This window comes from Hippichthys cyanospilos, chromosome 17, assembly GCF_059441005.1.
Source record: "Hippichthys cyanospilos isolate Australia breed blue-spotted pipefish chromosome 17, RoL_Hcya_1.0, whole genome shotgun sequence".
In the NCBI taxonomy this organism is placed as follows: domain Eukaryota; kingdom Metazoa; phylum Chordata; class Actinopteri; order Syngnathiformes; family Syngnathidae; genus Hippichthys; species Hippichthys cyanospilos.
Window position 1 is genome coordinate 3,669,889 of NC_142385.1, and position 8,108 is coordinate 3,677,996.

Genomic DNA, 8,108 nt, shown 5'->3' on the forward strand with positions numbered 1-8,108 from the left:
AGCCAATTGAGTTATTGTGCAATGAGAGTTTTACAGAGGCAATTTGATATTAATGTATACCCTGATGACAATGGTTTTATGGGGCCAAGTCTTAATAAATATAGGCAATGATGCCCACAGCATTTTATTCTATGCATGCAATAATTTCTCTTTTGGTTACCATAAAATTAATCATATGGAATCATTTTTACAGTAAATGAAAACAATGTGAGGAATGATTTGTTTTGGACCTTATTTACTGCTTTGCTTAATTTTCCAGGTAATACAAAACTTTGTGGTCATGTGTGGAATGAAAGAACTCAGTCATAATGGCCAGACTTTCAATGTTAACAATGATCAAAGTGATTCATTAGACCAGCAGCTCTCAAACGGGCGGACAAGAACACTGGGGTACTTTAGAGTTGCACAGGATTTCCTCCAAACATCAGCAAATTTGATTTAATGATATTTAATGTGAAAGAAGCAGTTCAGTTTTCTCCTAAAATCAAGAACAAATCAAGAACAAGAACTTTGTGTTTTTCGAAGCATTGTATGCCTTAATTTTCTTAATTTTTATGTGGCAGTGCATTGCCATTCATGACACAGGCCACATTGTAGTTATAGTTTCTGTGAGAGGACCGCTATGATTGTGAATTCAAATGCATTTGTAATGTGTTCATAAGATACTTGCCTAGTTTTGAAATCAGAGGCCGGCAAAAATTGTTCAAAAGAGGGATTAGGAATCCCCCCCCCCCCCCCCCCCCCCTTGAGTTTGATACTTGTGCAATAGCTAAAACAAATAAAACTGATGATGTTACACACTCTACTTCCACCAGTCGATGATGTTACACACTCGATTTTCACCAGTTGCTGAAATATATACGCATCGAGATAAAACTATAAATGTAGTTCCAAAGTTTTATGAATGTTTTACAGATGGCAGACTAATCTCTCTCTCTCGCTCTCACTTTCTCTCTCTTGCTCTATCTCTTGCTCTCTCTCTCACTCTCTTGCTCTCTCTCTCTCTTCTTCTCCCCCTCTCAAATACTTATGATGTGAAAAGATATTTCACGTCATTGTTTCCAGGTTTTCTAGAGGAACCCCCCTCGGATGGGATAAATAACTGCATTAGATGACACATTTTGATTTGTCATTACAGTTAGGTTTGTTTTTACTAATAAAAACAGAGGGTTATTTATTATTACTATTACTTTGTGAAAACGGACTCCCAATATGAAAGTTTGTACCTGGAGGTGATCATTTCTCTTTCCATGGCAACGGGATTCTTTTGTTTTTTTTGTCATGTTCTTTCCACCGCCACAGAAAGAGAAATAAAAATATGTCCCTGGCATTGAATGAGTCAAAATTGCCTTGGAAGAAAAAAGGGCAGTTGCACATATTGAATTGCCCCTCTTTGTTGATTTGTTTGTCAAAAATTGCATCCAACCTGATGACCCATCTTAATTGCTTGGTGTCAATATTGTTGCATTTCAATTCCCATAGCTCTAATTATAATATGCACAAAGTGGGATGGCTCATCAAAACTCAATACACAAGAGAGGACCAAATCGGTAACGCTAATATCATGTTGCAGATTGATATCATCAACGTGAGCCTGCAATTTACTTGTGTAAAGTGTTAAATCAAATTTCTAATTATACATTCATTAAGTTGTATTAAATGTAAGGCGTGTAAGCTAGGCAAGGGAAAAGCAAGGCTGCTTTACTTACCTTGTGCATATCATACCTACATATTTTAACTCAATATACTTTACATAAGTGCAACATAACATTTCAAAGCATTTAAAAACCTGATAACCGTTGACATTCAAAAACAATCTAAAGTTTAAGGTATCTTAAGAAAATTACTAGGGATGGGCGAGTACTGATACTAAGTACTGTATTGGGCTTGGGTTGGCTGCTACTAATATAAGCTGCTCTTAGCACAGTTTTACGATATCAAAGCAGAAATAACAAATTGTAAGAGTAGAAAATTGCCATTAAATTCATTCAATTGTAACGCTGGAGAGACTGTCTCGGTTGTTCTGGAAACGCTTGGCAATCCCCTCAGGTGGTCTGCAAATGCCTGGGGAAAGAGTTGGATGAAGCTACGAAAGGTCAAGCCTCCTGAATCGTATACACACATTGGGCAAGCTGTATTGCTACTGCGTTGGTACTGTGTCACTTTGTTGACAAGTAAGACATCAAGATGGCGCTAACATCAAAATTCAAGAGATTTATTGTCATATGTAAACTTTGTAGTTGCACCACACAAACCAATAAACAAGATTATTAATGTTTATAATGGGCAGATGATCAATGGGGAGGGACTCCAACTTTTTTAACATCTCGAATTCGACCTGGACTGATCAATATTGCACAGACATAATTTTAACATACATCAATATGTTATGTTCTAAATCAAATCCGAGTATGTGGTTCAAGATTCATGTTGTCCTTTGCTGCATTTGCACACACAGATATTAATCTGACTAACAGTAAAATGTATTCCCAAAATTTTGGTTTGACTTTGATCCCTCTCACATCCGCTTGTAAAATTATTATCTGCCCAGTCTCTCTTGGTTTGAGGGGCTTGAAAAACTACAATAGTTTATCTGCCCACATAGCACAAACATTGAAGGATTGTCATACAATAATCACCAACAATATAAGTCTATTAATGTGCAACAGTCAGCACAGTTTTGTTCGCATAGTGTCTGCTTAGTGACCGAGAAACTGTTTCCGGAATGGCGTTGTTGAGAAGCTAAGCATGCTGGGATGTTTCAAGGATTAAGACAAAGTTTCTCTTGCAGATTAAATATGTGTAATCTTTAAACCAAATAAGGATGGGGGATTAGAAGGTCATCTGCGATTTAACAAAGAATGTGGTATCTCGGAAAGACGTATAATGCCACAATTAAACCTTGAAAGACATTTCATTGAAAGAATATTTTAATGGTATAGCGAAGGCTTGTAAAGAAATAATATATGATGAATTTAGCATGCCAGCAAATGTCACTAAATCTTGTGAGATGTACGATCACTGAGCATTTGCAAGATAGCTATCATAGGCAGGACTGGACCCAAGAGCACACAAACATAAGAGAGTGTAAAGCCACTGCAGTCCAGACTAACAGGTAGTTTAGCTTGTGCAAAGGAGCTCAGGGGACAGGGAGCCGACAGACACGCAGAACTAAGCCAGGATAGAAATTTTGATCAAGGAAAGGCAGAATTGTGACCAGAACGGCCGAGCAGATCTTCTCACTAGGGCAGCAGGAGTCCAGGCCGTCAAGAACAGGCAAGGTCAGAATCCAGGCAGGATGATGACTGAAAACTGTGATGGCTAAATCAAAACAGTGTTTAGGCACGTACCGAAACCTTGGTGGAACGTCTGATTCGCAACACTGTTTCGAGGTCTGTATCAGAAGGATGGCGTCACATGACTATTCCATTTCACATTACTCCCCCAATTTTTTGGAAACGCCAAGTGTTGTCTCAGCAAGTGAACAGTGATGATGTGATCTCTTTTTTAAGAGTGAATACCGTAATCCGTACACACATATGCTTTTTTTTACAAAATTGGTGCCTAAATCATAATTATTACTTACAATAATTACAGTAATGGGATGAGCTGAAGGGCATAAATCAGTTGGCTGTTAGCAGGTTTGGAGGTGAGCCACCTCCGCAAAGGCGCTTCTGTGGAGATGGTCTGACCAGTGGTCATTGTGAGGAGGAACTTACCCAAGTAAGTCTCCCGCCATCATGTCATCTTCACAATGAACACTGACTGCACAATGTGTTCTTCTACCACTCTGCATCTATAGCAACCTATTGAGCCTGAAAGGAGGCTCTTCCCAAGGTGCAGTCCCTTCTCAAGGTTTCTTATTTTTACGCAATTGAGGTTTTGAGATTTTCCTTGCCCTTCTTGCTTTGTTCAGGCAGACATTGTTGGTTCATTGTGGAATTGTGATGCTTACACTTCTGAAGCCCTTTGCAACTCTGTTGTGATTAAGGGATATATGAATAACTTGTGACTAGCTTCTGCCACCAAAAGCAATGATTCTCTTGGACTTGAAAGAGGATTTTTTTCCCCTATTTGAATTAGATGTCAGTAACAGTCAAAAATTAAATTGTATTTATTTTGGTCACGAGTAACCTCAGGACTCGGGCGAGTTCAGGACCCCAACCAGATACTCGAGGAGAAAAAAGTTTGTAAAAGTTTATTGAATGAAAAGTGCTGGCCAAGGGTGGAAAAAGAAATAGTCCAAAACGGGCAGTACAACAAAAACCACAAAGTAGCAACATAAAGAGAGACTAAACCGTCTAGGAGAATGAGTCCAACAAGGAGGCGATGCCATGAGGGAGCTGGGTCTGCAGGAGAGCAACTAGGACAAAGTAGCAACAGAAATCATCAAAAAGCGAAAAGTCCAAAAGAGCAAAGTACAAACCCAAATAGACACGGTGGGAACACCAGAGAATTCACTCGGCAGCAGGAAGTATGCAAAGTAATAACCCAGTGTCGCTCTCCTGCGCCGGCCAGCCTTAAAAAGCACTTGATGACAAACAGGAGTACGTGGCCGGTGACCCAGCCCCCTCGTGGCGGAAGTAGCACCTCTCCTAAACACAAACAACAAAATAAGACAGGACAGGAATGTGACAATTGTATTTCTGTTTTTCCCTACATTGTAAATACTATAGTCATCTAGACCAGTTGTTCTCAACCTTTTTTCAAGGATGCACCCCCTGATAAATATTTTTCATCCAGGTACACCTTAACCAGTGCAAAGCATTTTGGCAAAAAGACTTAAGAAGGCCTTCAGTGTCTGATTTATTAAACTTTAGACCCTTTCAAACGTCATTTGTATTGGTCCACAAAAAAATAATCAACCTAAAGTGTCCTCTTTTAGATCGGATCTCCGTTGTCAAAAAGAAATAACTTAATTATGAATAAATATTTTTCCACAAAAAGAAAATCAATATAAGGTGTCATTCTGACGTGTGCAAGATCCTGGCTGGAAACCGCAAGTAAGGGGGAAGCAGAACGTCGGCTCAAGACCATGACTGCAATCATAGTCAGCTACGCCGCTGAAAGATTTGGCAACGCGGAGAGCGATTACATCCAACCCAGCTACTCTATGAACCGCAGAGCCACTCAAATCCAAAAACTGCGTCAGGAACTTTGATGCCTCAAACAGCAGCATAAGTTGGCTAGCGAAGTTGAAAAGGAACCGCTTGTCGAGCTTCGCAACATCTTGAGGAAAAAGCTCATGACACTGCGTAGAGCTGAGTGGCACCGAAGGAGAGGGAAGGAAAGGGCAAGGAAGCATGCAGCTTTCATCTCCAACCATTTTACTTTTGCCAAGAAGCTCCTGGGACATAATCACAGTGGCAGTCTAGTCTGTTCAATCGAGGATGTTAACTCGTTCCTGCACAATATCTTGAGCGACCCAGAGAGAGCAGTGGAGCTTCAGCCACAGAGATCCCTCATGAGCCCACAGACACCAACAGCGGAGTTCACCCTGAGGGAGCCCACCTGGTCAGAGATTCAGGAGGGGGTGAAAGGAGCTAGAACTGCTTCAGCCCCTGGTCCAAGCGGCGTCCGGTACTTTGTATACAAGCGCTGCCCGCAACTCCTTTGTCACCTGTGGAAGATCCTTAGGTTGATTTGGCGTAGAGGGAAAGTTGTTGAACAATGGAGGTATGCGGAGGGTGTGTGGATCCCTAAGGAAGAAGACTCCAAGGACATCAGTCAGTTTCGATCCATCTCACAGCTGAGCATTGAGGGCAAGATTTTCTTTAGCATCTTGTCACAATGGCTAACAGAGTTTCTTCTAAAGAACAACTCTATCGACTCCTCAGTTCAGAAGGATAACACAGCTCCTCAGGGAAGCACATGAAGGGAAGGGGGACCTCACAGTGCTGTGGCTTGATCTCGCCAATGCATATGGCTACATCCCACACAAGCTTGTCGAGCTCGCTCTCCATCAACATCATGTCCCTGGCAAAGTCTCAGACCTTATCCTGGACTACTATAGTTAATTTCAGGCTAAGGGTCACATCAGGATCAGGCACTTCAGATTGGCATCAGCTCGAAAAAGGTATCATAACGGGCTGCATCATCTCTGTCATCCTTTTTGCCCTTGCCATGAACATGATCGTCAAATCAGCTGAGGTAGAGTGCAGAGGCCCCTTGACAACATCTGGCGTACGCCAGCCCCAATAGGAGCCTTCATGGATGACCTGTCCATCACCACAACATCTGTACCAGACAGTAGGTGGATTCTCCAGGGTCTAGAGAAGATCATCACTTGGGCTAGAATAAGCTTTAAGCCAACAAAGTCACGTTCTCTAGTTAAGAGCCTCGGAAAATATTTTGACTGTAGCCTCAAAGACTCTGTTTCCATCCAAAGAACCAGCAAAGAGCTTGAGGACTGGCTTTGCCGGGTCGACAAGACGGGCCTCCAAGGAAGGATCAAGGCCTGGATTTACCAGCACTCCATCCTGCCCCGGATCCTGTGGCCTCTGCTAGTGTACACAGTGCCATTAACAACAGTCGAGGGTATGGAGAGGAAAATCAGCAGCTTTCTGTGGAGATGGCTCGGCTTCCCACGCAGCTTAAGCAGCAATGCTCTTTATGGCACCCGCAAAACCCTGAGGCTCCCAATAAGTGCACTGTCTGAAGAGTTTATGGTGTCTAGAACACAGGAAGCTATGCAGTACAGAGAATGCAGAGATCCAAAGGTGGCATCAGCTGGCATCGAGTTACTAACAGGCAGGAAATGGTGTGGGGGTAAAGCTCTGGAAGTGGCTGAGTCTCGGCTGAGGCAGAAAGCTCTGGTGGGGTCCATAGCGACAGGGCGCGCAGGCTTCGGCTGCTTTCTATCAACCAGGGTGGACAAAGCCCAAGGTAAAGAGCTCCAGCAGTTGATCCAGGAGGAAGTACGGGCAGGTGTGAAAGAAGGACGTGCGAGTAAGATGGTGGGAATGGGAAAGCAAGGAGCCGTATCAGGTTCTTAATTCAGGCTGTTTATGATGTCCTTCCAAGCCCAGCAAACCTCTACGTCTGGGGTAAAATGGAGACCACATCCTGTCCCCACTGCCCAGGACGGGGCTACCTGGAACACCTCCTCAGTAGCTGCCCAAAAGCCCTTGGAGACGGGCGCTCTCGCTGGCGCCATGACCAGGTGCTTAGGGCAATTGCTGACAGTATTACCACTGCGATCCACACCATCAAAGGCCACGTCAGAGCAGTGACCATTACGTTCCACCGAGCTGGGCAGAAACCCAATAAACAACTACGGTCACCTCCGCCAACGACTGGAAAGTGGAAGTGGATCTGGGCAGACAACTGAAGTTCCCACCCAGGAAAACATTAACCATGCTTCGCCCAGACATGATCATTGTCTCAGAATCCACCAAGCAGCTGATCATTCTGGAGCTCACTGTGCTTTAGGAAGAACGTATGAACGAGGCCAGTGAGAGGAAGCGCTCCATATATCAAGAGCTGGTGGAGGAGTGCAGGGGGCAAGGCTGGAAAACGGTCTGTGAATCTCTGGAGGTGGGATGCTGGGCTTTTGCAGGGTGTTCACTCTGCAGAGTATTCACACAGCTAGGACTTGTCAGGGAGGCAAAACAAAAAGCAATTAGATCTGCAACAGAAGCCGCAGAGAAAGGCACAAGATGGCTAAAGAGGGCAGAACCGTGGGCAAGCACAGCTGGGACAAAGGCTGGGGATTGATCACCCCCGGTCGGGTCACCTGGGCTGAGGGGGTCTGATGTTGAGAGACCCGAAACCCCCAATGATCCCAGGGTATATCACTGATAATGTGTCCCAGCGCATTCGCAATATGTATCTTTCACCATACCTCTTCTAAAAAAAAAAAAAAAAAAAAAAGTTATAAATAAATATTTCTCCACAGAAAAATATTCCACATAAACAGTCTTGTTTAGGGGTTATGGTAGAGTTCTATTCACAAAAATAGATAATTAACTCAAATATTAAAAAATACTTGTCCCCCAAAAAATAATCAACATCAAGTTTCAGACCTGTTCTCAAGAAGAAATAATTATAAATAAATATTTTTCAACACAAAAATATTCAAAGTAAAGTCTCCTCTTTTGGGATCATAG

General features: G+C 42.9%; 1 pseudogene; it reads left to right on the forward strand.

Moving 5' to 3' along the window:
* The first annotated feature begins 5,035 nt into the window (after window positions 1–5,035).
* On the forward strand, window positions 5,036–7,716 carry LOC148409257 (uncharacterized; annotated as a pseudogene).
* The last annotated feature ends 392 nt before the right edge of the window (window positions 7,717–8,108 follow it).